This window comes from Lithobates pipiens, unplaced genomic scaffold, assembly GCF_037356315.1.
Source record: "Lithobates pipiens isolate NorthernLeopardFrog02 unplaced genomic scaffold, aLitPip1_a1.2 Scaffold_8, whole genome shotgun sequence".
NCBI lineage: Eukaryota > Metazoa > Chordata > Amphibia > Anura > Ranidae > Lithobates > Lithobates pipiens.
The window spans coordinates 96,161,481-96,179,470 of record NW_027507903.1 but is presented as its reverse complement, the minus strand read 5'-3'; the positions used below and the strand labels follow the sequence as shown (position 1 = coordinate 96,179,470).

Here is a 17,990-nt window from a genome sequence, read left to right as displayed (position 1 = left end):
GTAACAATAAAATACACATAGAAACCAGGTACAGAGATGTAACATCAATATCATAAGGTACAATATTTAAGCTTATTGATAACATCAATTACTCATACTGAATTAACAATCAAATTCCAAAATTCACCAAAGAAAGAATTAAATAAAATGTTTGACACAGTAAAACCTGCAAGACCTATTGCCTCCCTGGGTCAGTAATTAAAAATGATACAATAATAAATTGAGACTCAAATAAGTGATGGTAGGGACACGGCAGTTTGTAGCTCTACGCGTTTCGTGGCTTTTGAGCCACTCATCAGGAGCAAGGCGTGATGAATCTATAGTAAAATAATAATGAATGAATAATCTAATAAAAAATAATAGACGACATAAGTATGGAGAGAATGAATGGGCCTTACCCCGAGTATATGTCTACTTGCTCAAATACACAAATTGACAATAGGATGACCGGACAATGCAAACCGTCCAGGGACACCCCTTGCCGGGAGCTGTGGTAGGCAGCCCCGGAGACATAACCCACATAGGCTTCACCCAGGGCGGGCATGGAACTAACTAGGCACTCCTGAGGGAGAACAATTAAGGATGTGAGAAGTGAGCAAGAAAAAATTGCTCAAAGAGGAAGGTGAAAAGAAAATAAATAATGGGCAAAGAGCCCGTGCTATTACGAAGTTAACAGAATGGGACAGTGAAAATATCCCAAATAAAATAAAAAAGTAAGTGTAACATGCATGAGAAAGATAAATAAGAGGCTTGTTGTCCAAGGAAAAGGACATACCGTGAAATAGGAATTTAATGTGCACCGATACCTGTGTTCAGAAAGATGTGTGGAAGGAAGGACAAGAAAAAGCCCTAATTGTGTGTAAACCCAAGTGCAGGTAGCCTAGAATGCCAACCACTTCCCAGGGAAATACCTGCAAGCGTGTCGCCAGGGATAGCCCGCCAACGCCACGACGCATGGCGGAAAAACGGGGAGGATGGGTCAGCAGTCGGGCTAGCTAAGTCACCGGCCGACTGACTAAACATCCCCCAGTCCGCCTGCGGATGTAAGCTCCACATGCAGGGACGCAGTGACGCCATGACTGGCGTCACGCGTTCAGCGTGGGAACCGTGACGTTGACGCGCTGTGCGGAATCTCCACCCCCCCAGGCGTAAGATGACGCGGGGGCAGGGGGAGGTCCGCAGAGCGCGACGCAACTCCCGGAAGTGAGGACAAAACCGGGCGGCGCAGCAATCCGGCCACCCCACATACCAACAGTGTAGACAGACCAAGAACACATGTTCACAGGGGACCTAATTATATAATTGTATAACAACTTGGAGAGTTTTAAAAAAATTGCTTTGAAATCAAGAAATATTATAATTAAATAAGGAAAGGGAGGCCAAGCCAGAGGTCAATGGATTGCAAAATATTAGGGGTAAACGGATAAAGTGTAAATAAATAATTCCTGATTAGTTAAAAAACAGGGGTTTTTAGGGACTTAAGCGAAATCATGTCCTGGTAAGGATCATGTAGTTCTATCCCTAGGGACTTTGAGTGAAACCATGACCTGGTAAGGTCATGCGTTTCCATCCCAGTTCATTGAGAGGAAAAAGAGCAAGGGGACGAGATTTGATATAAAGTAAAAGGTAATTATAAAATTTGTTTCTGTGATAAAATTTTGCAAATTATAATTTTTTTTTCATAAATTTTGGCCACAATTTATACTGCTACATATATTTGGTAAAAATAACCCAAATTAGTGGATATTATTTGGTCTTTGTGAAAGTTAGAGAGTCTACAAGCTGTGGTGCGAATCATAAAAAAATGATCACACCTGATGTACTGGTGGCCTATCTCATTTCTTGCGACCCGAACAAGTCAGGAAAGTACAAATACCCCCCAAATGACCCCTTTTTTGAAAGTAGACATTCCAAGGTATTTACTAAGATGCATGGTGAGGTTTTTGATGCTGTCATCTTTTTCCCACAATTCTTTGCAAAATGAAGATTTTTTTTTTTTTTCTTCTCACAAAATTTTCAATGCAATAGGTTATTTCTCTCACATGGCATGTGTATACCACAAATGACACCCCAAAATACATTCTGCTACTCCTTCTGAGTATTACGATACCAAATGTGTGAGATTTTTACACAGCCTGGCCACATACAGAGGCCCAATATTGAAATAGCACCATTAGGCGTTCTAGGAGCATAAATTACACATCTCATTTCTCAACCACCTATTACATTTTTGAAGGCCCTGGAGCACCAGGACAATGGAAATGCCCACAAAGTGACCCCATTTTGGAAAGCTAACACCCCAAAGTATAATCTATGAGGCATATTGAGTCGTTTGAATGGTTCATTTTTTTTCCAGAAGTTTTGGGAAAATATGGAAAAAAAATGAAACCGCATTTTTTTTTTACGCAAAGTTGTCGATTTATAAGATATTTCCAACACATAGCATGTACATAGCAAAAATGACACCCCAAAATACGTTCTACTACTCCTCCTGAGTATAACGATACCAAATGTGTGAGACTTTTACACAGCCTGGCCACATACAGAGGCCCAATATTAAAATAGCACCATTAGGCGTTCTAGGAGCATAAATTACACATCTCATTTCTCAACCACCTATTACATTTTTGAAGGCCCTGGAGCACCAGGACAATGAAAATGCCCACAAAGTGACCCCATTTTGGAAAGCTAACACCCCAATGTATAATCTATGAGGCATATTGAGTCTTTTGAATGGTTTATTTTTTTCCAGAAGTTTCGGGAAAATGTGGGAAAAAATTAAAACGCATTTTTTTTTTTACGCAAAGTTGTCCATTTATAAGATATTTCCAACACATAGCATGTACATAGCAAAAATGACACCCCAAAATACGTTCTGCTACTCCTCCTGAGTATGGCAATACCAAATGTGTGAGACTTTTACACAGCTTGGCCACATACAGAGGCCCAACATGCAAGGAACACCATCAGGTTTTCCAGGGACACATAGCATGCACATACCAAGAATTACACCCCAAAATACATTCTGCTGAGAAAAGAGTAAACAAAAGATTACCTGTGGTTTTAGCAGCGCAGTTGTCCACAGGATGATAGCACTGGTCCAGGCAGCAGGCAGGGACTTGGTCAGCAAAAGTGAACACAATTTTCCAGGCAACAGGCAGGTATACTGTCCATAGTCAATATTGGCAGCAGGCAGGGATACTGTCCATATACAGTCCAAGGTCAGTGCAGGCAGAGATCGTCAGCATTGCCAAAATATTGGTCCTGGTAGTAGGCAGGAACATGGTCCATCCATGTGGTGTGGTCAGTGCATGCGACAGGCAGAGGCATGATGGTATAGGTCCTACAGGCAGCAGGCAGAAGTAGGGCCTTGTTCAGGACAGAATGGGGATAGGGGTAGAGGCTTCTCCCACCCAAATCTCTTTGAAGCCTCCGAGTCTCCAGACCCTAATCTAGGAATGAGAAAACAAAGGAAATTGTCTTCTTCATCCAAAAAAACTATTCTGGAGCCCCTCACATATGTGAGACCCCTGTTATGAATCCCACTAGTCCACTGAGAGGGTACAAGATCAGTCCAAGAGGCAGGCAAAAGGCATGGTCAAACAGTCCAGGGTCAGTTCCAGATCAGGCAGAGGTATGTACAGAATCAGTAGGCAGAAGCGTGGTCGAATAGCAGTCCAGGGTCAGTTCCAGATCAGGCAGAGGCATAAACAGAATCAGTAGGCAGAAGCGTGGTCGAATAACAAGCCAGGGTCAGTTACAGAGCAAGCAGAGGCATAAGGGGTTTGAAGGTAAATGGCAGGAAGTGAGGGTTATGGTTACCATACTTCACTAATAATTCACCGAAGTATGGTAACGGCGGAAACAGTCACCTATGCAGAGGCCTGGTTGGGAAGGGCATTGGGCACAATGATAAGTGGTGTCTCTTCTCAATCCTCGTTTGCTGCACACCCGACATTTTTTCTGATGTCTTCGGCCTGTTGGTCTGGGAGGGATTTTATCAGGAAAGTGGCGTTCAGAGAGTCTGCTAATTACATCGGATCGAATGTTTTGTGGTGTGCCGTTGGGGTATATAAGGGCAGTGGTGATTTCCTCCTGGTAGCCAAGGAAGGGTATGGGTCTTTCTGTGGATTTACGATAAATTACATACGTGTTGTATATGGCCAAATTAAAGAAATAAATTGAAATTTTTTTTATACCACTTGTATGTTCTTCTCGTGGCAAGGTAGGGTTCGAGCATCTGGTCGTTCAAGTCGACACCCTCCATGAACATGCTGTACTCATGGATACAAGTGGGTTTTTGTATTGGGCCATCCCTCCTGGTGATCTCAACAAAAGTGTTGTTGTGGATCGAAGAAAGCATGTACACATCCCTTCTGTCCCTCCACTTCACAGCCAAAATTTCCTCGTTCCGTAAACTCGCCGCTTCGCCTTTTCTTAGCCTTTTGTTGACGAGGCTTTGAGGAAAGCCCTTCCGGTTCGTTCTTACGGTGCCACATGCTGGAGTTTGCTTTCTATGGAGGTTGCGGAACAGGGGTAAACTTGTATAAAAATTATCCACATAAATATGGTAGCCTTTCTCCAGGAGTGGGTTTATGAGTTCCCAAACAACTTTCCCACTCGATCCGATGTATTCGGGGCAATTAGGGGGATGTAGCTGGGTGTCCTTCCCTTCGTATACCATGAAGGAATATGTATACCCTGTGGCTCGATCACACAGTTTAAACATTTTCACCCCATAGCGGGCCCTTTTGGAGGGAATAAATTGCTTTAGGCCCAGCCTGCCAGAAAATTTGATCAGGGACTCATCCACACATATGTGTTGGTCTGGGGTAAACAACTGGGGGAAGATCTCAGAAAAGTTATTTATTAGCGGCCGAATTTTGTAAAGTTTATCAAAATTTGGGTCATTCCGGGGAAGGCACTGGGTATTGTCGTTAAAGTGTAGGAATCTCATTATCATTAGATATCTGGTCCGGGACATTATTGAGGAAAAGATGGGCATGTGATAGATGGGGCGGGATGACCAATATGCACATATTTCATTTTTATTGTTTAGTCCCATACAAAATGTGAGGCCCAAAAAAATTTTAAACTCCTCCACTGTTAGGGCTCTTCACTTGTAGGGACGGGCATAAGAGGACGTTGGGTTGCTTTCAATAAATTGTTGGGCATATAGGTTGGACTGGACCACAATGGATTCAAGCATGTCCTCTGTAAAAATTAGGTGGAAAAAGTCCATCAGGGAAAAATTGTGTGTCCACCTGGACTCCTGGGTTGGCAGTGAAAGGGGGAACGTTAGCTTCTCCTGAGTTAGGAGGAAGCCACAAGGGGTTCTGGAGGGAATAGGGAAGGCTGGCATGGGACCTAACCCTTTGGGGCCGAGTTGACACCCCACTTGTACGTGGCCTTTGCCGAGGTACTGTGGTGCCAGTGGATGGCACTGGGTTGCCGGTGGATGGCTCTGCGGTGCTGGTGGATGGTACCGCCTCCTCACCAGTGCGCCTTCGTCTGACGGGCGGACTATCATCTTCCTCCTCTGAGGCTGTCATGGTACCGCTGCTGAGGACAGGCTCGTAGTCCACGTCAGAGTCACAATCTGAATATGGAGGAGGAATCCGAAGCGGAAACCTCCCCGTTGCTCTCGTCGGCTGCAAGAATATCATATGCCTCCTCAGCTGAATATAATCTTTGTGACATTTTTATTGATCACAAATGGCACTGACAGGTGACGCTGATCTGGCAGATGACACTGACAGGTGACGCTGATTTGACAGATGACACTGACAGGTGACGCTGATGTGGCAGGTGACACTGACAGGTGACGCTGATCACAGGTGACACTGACGTGGCACTGACGACACGTGGCACTGACAAATGGCACTGGAGGCAGATGGCACTAGAGGCAGATGGGGCTGACAGATGGGGCTGACAGATGTCGCTGACAGATGTCGCTGACAGATGGCACTGGGGCTGGCACTGGCAGATGGCACATGGTGCTGGCTATTTGCTCTGGCTAATTGCTCTGGCAAATGGGGCTGGCAGATGGCACTGGCGCTGGCAGGTAGCACTGGCACTGATGGCACTGGGGCTGGCAGGTGGCACTGGCAGGTGGCACTGGCAGGTGGCATTGGGGCTGATGGATGGCACTGGCAGGTGGCACTGGCACTGGCGGCACTGGCACTGGCGGCACTGGGGCTGACGGATGGCACTGGCAGGTGGCACTGGCAGGTGGCACTGGCGGCACTGGCACTACTGGCAGATGGCACTGGGCTGACAGATGGCACTGGGGCTGACAGTGTTACAATTTATCACTCACAGATCCTCTCTCTCCTCACACGCTGTCTCTGTGTGAGGAGGGAGAGACACGGCAATGGGAGATGATCTCATATGTTTACATTTGAGATCATCTCCCATTGGCAGCTGCGATCGCGCTGTGAACGGCCGATTTGATTGGCCGTTTATGGCGATCTATGTTTGCCTGTCTCCAGGAGACACGGCGAATACAAAACTTCCGCGATGCGCGCCCCCGGCGGCGCGCATTGCGGAAGTAAACACAAGGACGTCCAGGGACAACCAAGCGAAGGAACCCGCCTGCTCTACGGCCGTCATTCGGCTATAGGGCGGGCGGGAGGTGGTTAATGTCACAATGGATTATGGGGAATCACCCTTTTCAGTCTTTACTGGCTGCATGCTTATTTCAGGTCACAGATTCATAAGATAAAGAGAACATAATGTGGATGGTAGCTCTGGAGCCCGTGCCTTTAACCACTTGCCTACTGGGCACTTTCACCTCCTTCCTGTCTAGGCCAATTTTCAGTTTTCAGCACTGTCGCACTTTGCATGACAATTGAGCAGTCATGCAACATTGTACCCATATGACATTTTTATCATTCTGTTTCTCATAAATAGAGCTTTCTTTTGGTGGTATTCATTTCACCACTGGGGTTTTCTTTTTTTTTTTTTGCTTACCATGTAGGGTGAGCGAAAAACAAAAAAGGAGAAAACAGTACACATGTCACTTACGTTATTGAGTGCCCTTGTCACTTACAATATGTAGGGAGAACCACTAGAGCTCTGTTTGTGAAGATTAGAGAACATATTATTATATTATTAATATAAAAAAAGTTTTCCCAAAACACAGTCTCTCAAGACATTTCAAAGAAGTACATCACAGGAACCCCACCGGGCTGATTTTTTTATGGAATAGATCAAATGAGAGATCACTGGAGGGGTGGAAACAAAAGGATTCAGGTGTCACAGAACGAGACCAGGTGGGTATACAAGTTGGGGTCCTTAGCGACTGGGGGACTCAACTTGAATATCGACCTTAATTGTTTTATATCCAACTTCTTAACCCCCACCATTCCATCCTTGGTGTCTATTAAGTTCTAATACCATTAGAACCATAAATATTCCCTCATCTACCCAGATGCTGTCTCTTGCATTACTGTAGCTGATCTGGTAGTCTAGGTTGATTGTTAGGTGGGATACAATATAACCACCCCCTAGATATAAGTTCTCATGCTTTTTAAATTTTACAGTAATTGAGATGAACATCCAGATTTTAACTATATATTTTTAACGACAATTTCAAAATTCACGTCTAATGTAGAGTTGTGTGTGTGTATACGTATATATATATATATATATATATATATATATATATATATATATATATATATATATATATATATATATATATATATATATATATATATCTCATTTATTTATTTTTTCCATTTGTTCTTTCCCTTGGTTTAAGTAAATTTGAAGGGAACGGGTGGTTTAACCAGTTAACGACCACGCTATAGCCGAATGACGGCTACAGCGCATCTCGATAACTCTGGGAGGGCTTACATTGATGTCCTCCCAGAACTGCGATATATATATAGATATAATATCTGTGGCCGAGTCCGGCGCATTATTGATCATGGTAAATGGGCGCTGACAGCAGCCGTTTACCACGTGATCGCTCCATTAAATGACGGAGCGATCACTTGTAAACAAACCGTCATGTCCCATTCCTCTCTCCCCTCTCTGTATGGATCGGTACAGTGTGAGCGGAAAGGGGAGAGATCAGATGCTGCAGCACTGTGGCCTGGATGTGTAATGCCTACAGCGCTTATATATGACAATTCCTGCCTCATCCAGCCATCCAGCCATCCATGCTCAGCCATCCCATCTATCCCCATCCATAATCAGCAATACTCAGCCATCCATCCATGCTCAGCCATCCATCCCTAATCAGCAATACTCATTCATGCTCATCCATCCATCCATACTCAGCAATACTCATACATCCAGCCATGCTCAGCCATCCTATCCACCCCCATCCATACCCAGCCATACTCAGCTGTACCCAGCCGTAACCACCCTTACTAAGCCGTACCCAGCCGTACTCAGCCGTGCCCAGCTGTATTCAGCCATACTCATTCATGCCAAGTCACCCCATCCATACTCAGCCATCCCCATCCACGGCTCAGCCATCACCATTCATGCTCATCCATGCCCCATCCATGCCACTAGAGTGCCTCACAAAAGTGTAATAGGTAGTCAAATTAGATTTGAAACGTATGCCCCTAGAACACCTGATGGTGCTCCCTGTATGTCGGGCCTCTCTATGTGGCCAGGCTGTGTAAAAATCTCCCACATGTGGTATCGCCGTACTCAGGAAGAGAAGGATTTTGGGGTGTCATTTTTGGTATGTACATGCCATGTGTTAGAAATATTGTATAAATGGACAACTTTGTGTAAAAAAAAAAAAAAAAAAAAAATGCGTTTTCATTTTCTTTACACATATTCCAAAAACTTGTAGAAAAAAATGACATGTTCAAAAGACTCATTATGCCTCATAGATTATACATTGGGTTGTTTTCTTTCCAAAATGGGGTAATTTTTGGGGCGTTTCCATTGTCCTGGTGCTCCAGGGCCTTCAAATGTATAAGAGGTAAGAGATATGTGTAATTTATGCTCCAAGAACACCTGACGGTGCTCCCTGCATGTTATGCCGCGTACACACGAGCGGACTGTATGGCGTACTTAGTCCGTCGAAACACATTTCAGCGGACAATCCGCTCGTGTGTGGGCTTCAGCTGACTTTTTCAGCGTGCAGTCCGGCGTACTAAGAATTTCGGATTTTTCTAAATTCTGTCCGTTGTACTTTGGTTTCAGCGGACAATCCGCTCGTCAGTATGCTAGTTCGACGGACTAAGAATGGCGCATGCCCAGAAAGGATTTACACGGCGGAAGGGTGCTTTGCTGTGTCTTGGACTTCCTATTTCTAGTCCCGTCGTACGTGCTGTACACGTCATCGCGCAAGCTTTCGACGGACTGTTTGTGCATCCGTGTGTGGTCAAGTCCGTTCAGTCGAAAGTACGACGGACTGTCCGTCGGATTGTATGACGAACTAAGTACGCCATACAGTCCGCTCGTGTGTATGCGGCATTAGGCATCTGCATGTGGCCACGCTGTGTAAAAGTCTTACACATGTGGTATCGCAATACTCAGGAGGAGTAGTAGAATGTGTTTTGGGGTGTAATATGTGCTATGCATATGCTGTGTGTAAGAAATAACCTGCTAATATAACAATTTTGTGAAAAAAAAATCTTGATCTTGCAAAGAATTGTGGGAAAAAATTACAACGTCAAAAAACTTACCATGCCTCTTACTAAATACCTTGGAATGTCTACTTTGCTGGCTTGTTAGGGTTCCAAGAAATGAGGCCGTCAGTACATCAGGTGTGATCAACTTTCAGAGATTAGCACCATAGCCTGTGGACTCTATAACTTTCACAAAGACCAAATAATATACACTGATTTGGTTATTTTTTACCAAAGATATGTAGCAGTATAAATTTTGGCCAAAATGTATGACGAAAAATGATTAATTTGCAAAATTTTATAACTTTAAAAAAAAAATATATTTTTTTTTACAGAATTTTCGGTCTTTTTTCTTTTATAGCGCAAAAAAAAAAAAAACAGCGGTGATTAAATATCACCAAAAGAAAGCTCCATTTGTGTGAAAAAAAGGCAAAAAATGTCATATAGGTACAGTGTTGCAGGACTCAGTAATTGTCATTAAAAATAGGAGAGCACCGAAAACTGAAAATTGGTCTGGTTAGGAAGGGGATTTAAGTGCCCAATGGTCAAGTAGTTAAAGAGAGAAAATTATGTTATGAGTTGTTATTCTTCTCCCTCTTTTTGACATTGAACACGTTTTAACAAGGATTCGTTTGATGTCAGTTTTACCAGGTAATATCTGTATTGCACATGGTGAGTGGACGTGCAGCGATCCATTCATACATGACCACTAGGGGCGTTTGGTCCCAACTTTAGCAGGATTCTCTGCGAGGAATACTTGCCCATTATGCAAGTTCATGCCTAAAACAAACGTTATTAAAACCAGGCCGGTGTAGTTGCAGGCACATCCAATTGACGTTTTTTCGGCCTCATGAATATGACACACCACCTAATAACAAGAGGTTGGCCTAGTACCACCGCTCACCATATAAGACGTGAGGTGTACTAAGATGGCACGCCTCAGACGATGTCCTATGACGAAATGGACAAAAGCAGATCTTAGCTCGCACCCACGTCACTTCCGGTCTGTTTTTTTTCCGGTCTGTGGAACGCGCGCCAGTTCAGATGGCTCTACTGTGTTTTGTCTTCCTTGATTTTCCTGGTGGGGCATACGTTTTGCCCCCCCTTTTTACTGTGTGACTAATACAAATATTTTTTATCAAAAGGAGTCACGAGTACCCATTTTTTATGTCCATTTATATGAGGATATTTGGCGTCTGGTGTACCACAGAGGGGTGATCGAGATCCAGATAGTGCTACTACCTGCCTTGTAAAAGTATTCACCCCCCTGGTTTTTTACCTATTTTGTTACATTACAGAAAGCTCGGAGACGTCCACGCAGGGGATAGGCGGAGGGGGGGCGGTGGATCTGGGACTTCTGGTCAATCGGCCACTAGAAAAAAGGGAGTTGGCAATACAACGAGGGCAGTTGTAGATTTGCGGGGAGCTGCAAATACAAACACGAGTGCTCGGGTTGTGGGGGAGCCCACCCGTCCTCACGTTGTTTTAAACAAGGGAAAGGTAGGGTTGGAGATTCTGCGCAGAAGAGGGATGACGCCGGTGAGGCTGGAAAGGATGCAGCCTTTTCTCGATCCATATCCGGATAGGGAAGCAGCGCGGCTTTTGGGTACGGGGTTTGCGGAGGGGTTTCGAATTCCAGCGGTATTGAAGGTGGCCCCTCCTGTGTCACGGAACCTGCGGTCGGCACTGCTGCATCCGGAGGTGGTTTCTGAGAAATTACGGAAGAAGGTGGCGCTGGGGCGCGTCGCGGGACCGTTCAAGGATATGCCCATCAAGGATTTGGTGGCTTCGCCCTTAGGGGTGGTGCCCAAATGGGAACCGGGTAAGTATCGGCTGATACACCACTTGTCGCACCCAAAAGGGGGATCGGTTAATGATGCCATCGATCCCAGGCTGAGCGCAGTGTCATACACGTCCTTCGATGTGGCGGTTTTCTGGGTGAGGCGATACGGTAGGGGGGCGCTGATGGCGAAGACGGACATCGAAGCGACATTTCGATTGTTGCCAGTGCACCCTGACAGTTTTCGCCTGCTCGGTTGCTTGTTGGCGGGATGAATACTATGTTGACAGGTGCCTGCCAATGGGGTGCTCCGTGTCCTGTGCATTGTTCGAGCGTTTCAGTTCCTTCGTGAAATGGGTGGTCAGGGACATCGCGGGAGTGAGTTCGGTCATCCACTACCTGGATGACTTCCTGTGCGTGGGACCCGGCTCATCGGCGATCTGTGCTGTGCTGTTGACGACGCTGGAGCGGGTGGCGGAGGGTTTTGGAATTCCTCTGGCCCCGGACAAGACGGAAGGGCCGACCACGGTACTCAGCTTTTTGGGCATAGTTTTGGATTCGGGGGCCATGGAGTGCCGGCTGCCGGTTGACAAGCTGGAGGCATTGAAGGAGGAGGTACGGAGGTTGGTAGGCGTTCGCAAAGTTCAGTTCAGGACTCTTCAGTCTGTGCTGGGGAAGTTAAACTTTGCATGCCGGATTATACCGGGTTTTCAGTCGGCGGTTGGCGGCCAGTACAGGTGGGGTGGTTTCCCCAAAACACTTCGTGAGCTTGTCGAAAGCACATCGGGAAGACCTTCGGATTTGGCACATGTTTTTGGAGCAATTCAATGGAAGGGCATTGTGGATGTCGGGGCCGGTGAGTAACTTCGACATGGAACTCTACACGGACGCGGCTGGGGCAGCTGGGTTCGGGGCTTTCTTTCAAGGGGCATGGAGTGCGGGCCCCTGGCCCACGTCCTGGAGATCTGGGGGGCTGCTGCGGAACATGGTGCTGCTGGAGCTTTTTCCGGTGGTGCTGGCGGTGGAGCTTTGGGGGGAAGCTTTCCGGGATCGGAAAGTGCGTTTCCATGTGGACAACTTGGGGGTGGTGCAGGTGCTGAACAGAATGTCGGCGGCATCCCCGCCAGTGGTGCGATTGCTGCGCCATTTGGTTTTTCGCTGTATGCAACTGAACATCTTTCTACATGCAGTGCATTTGCCGGGGGTAGACAACGTTATAGCTGATGCACTCTCTCGTTTCCAGTGGGACAAATTCCGGGAGTTGGCTCCTGCAGCGGAGGAACACGGGATCGCCTGCCCAGAGGGACTGTGGAGGCTTGCGTTGGAAGAGTCTCCGGTTGGATCAGAAGGTCGGTGAGTGGGGGAACGTGGTCGGCGTACGAGAGGACTTGGAATGAGTGGGAAGCCTTGTGTGGGCAGGTGCAGGCGGACGTGCGGGATCATAGGCTGTTGGTGCTGTACTTTGTGGCTCGGAATTTGGAGGACGGCATATCGGTGGCCAGTGTGGGGCGGAAATTGGCGGGTTTGGCGTTCTGGTTCAAGCTGAGAGGTGAGCCGGACTTAACGAAAGATTTTTGGGTGCGTCAGGTGGTGAAGGGTTACCGGAAGGGTCGCCAGGTAAAGGACGACAGGAGGCCGGTGTCGTTTGAATTATTGGGCAGAATTTGTGAAAAGCTGAGGGTGGTGTGTTCCTCGGGGTATGAGGTTGTGTTGTTTAGAGCCGCATTTGTTTTGACCTTTTTCGGGGCGTTCCGAATAGGGGAATTGGTCAGCCCTTCTAAGCGGGGGCGGGGAGGCTTGTTTGTGGAGTAGGTTGTTTGCTTGACTGACAGGGTAACCATGAAGGTACGCAGGTCCAAAACGGATCAGGATGGGAAAGGCAAGGAAGTTGTGGTCAAAAACGTTAATACCAAGTAACACTGCGCTATCCCAGAAAAACCCAAAAATATAGCTGCTAACACAATCACAAGGATATAAAACAGTGAATCATTTGCAAATATTAAAATATAGTGTAGCGCTAAAAAAGAAAGAAAAAGTGACCTTACGTATATCAATCAGTGATCACATAATGTTTAACCAGACATTAAACCCAAAATTATATAACATACAAAAGATACACCTTATGTGCATAATTCATTAGTGTAAAAAATATAGTGATAAAAAAAAGTCCAAAGGAAAAAAAGTCTCTTAGTAGATATTGATCCAATCCGAACGTGAAGTAAAAATCACCGTCCACCTTCTTTATATGAGACTAACATGCAGACACCTTGTGGTATTCCCATCACCATTTACGATATCAGCTTACCAGATGTATTAGATCCAAGCGAATATACATTCGAAGGATCGCAAAGGCTTGTGCACTCGTATGCAAATTTTTCAAAGACAAACTCTCCAGGGAAGTTTCGGATCGGACTAATCCATTCCAGTACCCAAAACAATTGTCAAATCTTCAGCGATAAAATCCAACTCAAATTGTTGAACCCATACAAAGAGAAATGAGGGCCACAATAGTGTAATTCCGTTTAAGAGAAAATTTAATAAAAAAGGTAATGAACTTACATATGAACAAAGAATCAAGCGCTTATTCCATAAAAACACTGCTACAGTAGGAGTCCCGACGCGTTTCGTCCTCAAAAGACGTCATCTGGGGTAACACTCCACTGTAGCACACTTACTTTTATACCCAACCTTCCAATCTGGGCGAAAATTCGATCTGCCTGTGTCACCGCATATTACTTCCGGTTTAACATGGCGCCCGGCGTGCGTTCCACGCCTCATTGTGATATTATCTCATAAACCTACTAATAATTCCATGCTTTAATGTATATCAAATAAGCCGTTACGTAGAACCAACATTAAAGCATTTAAACAGCATAAACGAACAAGTATTAAGAAGAGCGACGTTATACAATAAACGTCACTACCGGGTCATGACTGGGATGTTATCAAGTCAGGTGAATAGATGTAGGTGTGTCTCCAATAATACCCTGGCTATCACAGCCCGTCGACGAGACCACACCTACCAGAGACGTCCGACAAGGGAAGCTCGTCTCAACGTGGGAGCAACGCAAATTGAGACGTAACATTTCCGGCCAGCACTGAGCCGCATCCAGGTCTGCGCTGGAGCGCACAGCACACAGGAAGTGCCAACCCGAAAAGGCGCATCCAACGCCAGGAAGTGATGCAGATGAAAACACGCCACTTCCGGTTACTAACGGAACGCATATAAAAAATACGCCGGAACGCACAGCTGAAGGGATTATACCGTTATGCACCCAACCCGGTAGTGACGTTTATTGTATAACGTCGCTCTTCTTAATACTTGTTCGTTTATGCTGTTTAAATGCTTTAATGTTGGTTCTACGTAACGGCTTATTTGATATACATTAAAGCATGGAATTATTAGTAGGTTTATGAGATAATATCACAATGAGGCGTGGAACGCACGCCGGGCGCCATGTTAAACCGGAAGTAATATGCGGTGACACAGGCAGATCGAATTTTCGCCCAGATTGGAAGGTTGGGTATAAAAGTAAGTGTGCTACAGTGGAGTGTTACCCCAGATGACGTCTTTTGAGGACGAAACGCGTCGGGACTCCTACTGTAGCAGTGTTTTTATGGAATAAGCGCTTGATTCTTTGTTCATATGTAAGTTCATTACCTTTTTTATTAAATTTTCTCTTAAACGGAATTACACTATTGTGGCCCTCATTTCTCTTTGTATGGGTTCAACAATTTGAGTTGGATTTTATCGCTGAAGATTTGACAATTGTTTTGGGTACTGGAATGGATTAGTCTGATCCGAAACTTCCCTGGAGAGTTTGTCTTTGAAAAATTTGCATACGAGTGCACAAGCCTTTGCGATCCTTCGAATGTATATTCGCTTGGATCTAATACATCTGGTAAGCTGATATCGTAAATGGTGATGGGAATACCACAAGGTGTCTGCATGTTAGTCTCATATAAAGAAGGTGGACGGTGATTTTTACTTCACGTTCGGATTGGATCAATATCTACTAAGAGACTTTTTTTCCTTTGGACTTTTTTTTATCACTATATTTTTTACACTAATGAATTATGCACATAAGGTGTATCTTTTGTATGTTATATAATTTTGGGTTTAATGTCTGGTTAAACATTATGTGATCACTGATTGATATACGTAAGGTCACTTTTTCTTTCTTTTTTAGCGCTACACTATATTTTAATATTTGCAAAGGAAGTTGTGGTGTTCGCGATTCCGGGCTGCCATCTGTGTCCGGTTCTCGTCCTGCGGGAATTTTTGGATTGCCGACCGGCTCTGCTGGGTCCTTTGCTGCTGCACGAACGAGGGGAATTTTTGTCGCGTTTCCAGTTCATAGCAGTTTTTCGGAAATGTTTACTGGCCTTGGGTTTAGGGGGGGAAAAAATTTCCTCTCATTCGTTCAGGATCGGGGCCGCGACGGAAGCGGTCCGGTGGGGATTGGACGAGGAATCGGTGAAGAGGATCGGCCGGTGGGAATCGCGGAGGTTTAGGTCCTATGTTAGACCGGAGTTGGTGTGTGTTTAGTTGGATAGCGATAGGGGGGGCTGTCGGCATGGGTTTTTGTGTTGTAAACGTCCTGTGACTGTTATGTGTTTTTTTTTGTTCTTTCTTTCAGGTGGTCCACCGGGGTTGGTCTGGATTATGGGGCACTCGTATGTGTGCTGGGGAGCCAGGAGGGGTGATGTCAGACCGGAGGGTAGGCAACTGGGCATCTCAAGTCCGCCAAACAATCCCCCCATGTGTAGCCTCCGGCATACTTTTTTGACCCGAAAGTACGGCGGACTTAGAATGCCGTGTTGCACACCAATCTTTCCGCCGGACTCGCATTTCGGCGGACAATCCTGCCGTGTGTATGCCAGTCCGCCGTACTTTTGAAATGAGCGGACTTTTCCCGCCCGGAGAAAAGTCCGCTCATTTCGAGCGGGTCTCCAGGTAGGCGGGGCCGGCGAAGGAGACGTCGCTGGCCCCGCCGCCTGGTATGGACTTAAAGGGGAACCCCAAGGCCGAAAAAAAATCGGAGTGGGGGTCCCCCCTAAGTCCACAACAGACCCTTGTCCGAGCACGCTACCCGGCCGGCAAGGAAAGGGGGGGGCAAACTAGCGCCCCCCCCCCTCCTGAGCCGTACCAGGCCGCGTGCCCTCAACATGGGGGGTGCCTTGGGGAAGGGGGGGCCGCGCGGCCCCCCCACCCCAAAGCACCTTGTCCCCATGTTGATGAGGACAAGGGCCTCTTCCCGACAACCCTGGCCGTTGGTTGTCGGGGTCTGCGGGCGGGGGGGGCTTATCGGAATCCGGGAGCCCCCTTTAATAAGGGGGCTCCCGGATACCGGCCCCCCACCCTATGTGAATGAGTATGGGGTACAATGTACCCCTACTCATTCACCTGTAAAATAAAGTACAAAAAAAACACAACACACGAGATAAAATACTTTATTGCACAGCTCCGGGGGTCTTCCGTCTTCGGGGGTCTTCTCGCCGGACTCCTCCGTTATCTTCTTGTAGCTCTTTTGCTAGCGGAGGAGTCCGGCTTTCTTCCTCGCCGCCGGCCTCTTCTCCTGACTTCGGGGGTCTTGTCCCCCTCTTCGGTTCTTCTGCCGGGCCACCGCGCCTTCTTATAGCTCTTTTACAGGCGGTGGCCTGGTACGGCTCAGGAGGGGGGGGGGGGGGCGCTCGCTTGCCCCGTTTCCTGGCCGGCCGGGTAGCGTGCTCGGAGAAGGGTCTGTTGTGGACTTGGGGGGACCCCCACGCCGATTTTTTTGGGCGTTGGGGGTTCCCCTTTAAGTCCATACCAGGCGGCGGGGCCAGTGACGTCTCCTTCGCGGGCCCCGCCTACCTGGAGACGCGCTCGAAATGAGCGGACTTTCCTCTGCGTGTGTGGGCGAGTCCGTTCATTTTGAAAGTAATTTACTAAGTCCGCCGTATTAGTCCACTGAAAAAGTGCCGTGTGTGGGCAAGTAGCCCGTTCGAAAATTCCGACGGACAGTTTGGCGGACGTCTGCCAGACTAAGTACGTCGGACAGACGGCTACGTGTGTACGCGGCTTTACATGATCTGTTATTTCATATACACACACCTTTTTGAAAGGCCCCAGAGGCTGCAACACCTAAGCAAAAGGCACCACTAACCAAACACTGCCATGAAGACCAAGAAACTCTCCAAACATGTAAGGGACAATGTTGTTCAGAAGTACAAGTCAGATTTATAAAAAAAATATCCAAATCTTTGATGATACCTAGGAGCACCATTAAATCTATCATAATCAAATGGAAAGAACATGGCACAACAGCAAACCTGCTAAGAGACGGCCACACATCAAAACTCACGGACTGGGCAAGGAGGGCATTAATCAGAGAGGCAGCACAGAGACCTAAGGTAACCATTGAGGAGCTGCAGAGTTCCACAGCAGAGACTGGAGTATCTGTACATAAGGCGACAATAAGCCGCACACTTCATAGAGTTGGGCTTTATGGCAGAGTGGCCAGAAGAAAGCCAGTACTTTCAGCAAAAAACAAAATGGCAAGTTAGGAGTTTGCGAAAAGGCATGTGGGAGACTCCCAAAATGTATGGAGGAAGATGCTCTAGTC

The 17,990-nt window shown here is 46.5% G+C and overlaps 1 pseudogene; it reads left to right on the top strand.

Moving 5' to 3' along the window:
- The first annotated feature begins 11,682 nt into the window (after positions 1-11,682).
- Positions 11,683-13,299, top strand: LOC143961974 (uncharacterized; annotated as a pseudogene).
- The last annotated feature ends 4,691 nt before the right edge of the window (positions 13,300-17,990 follow it).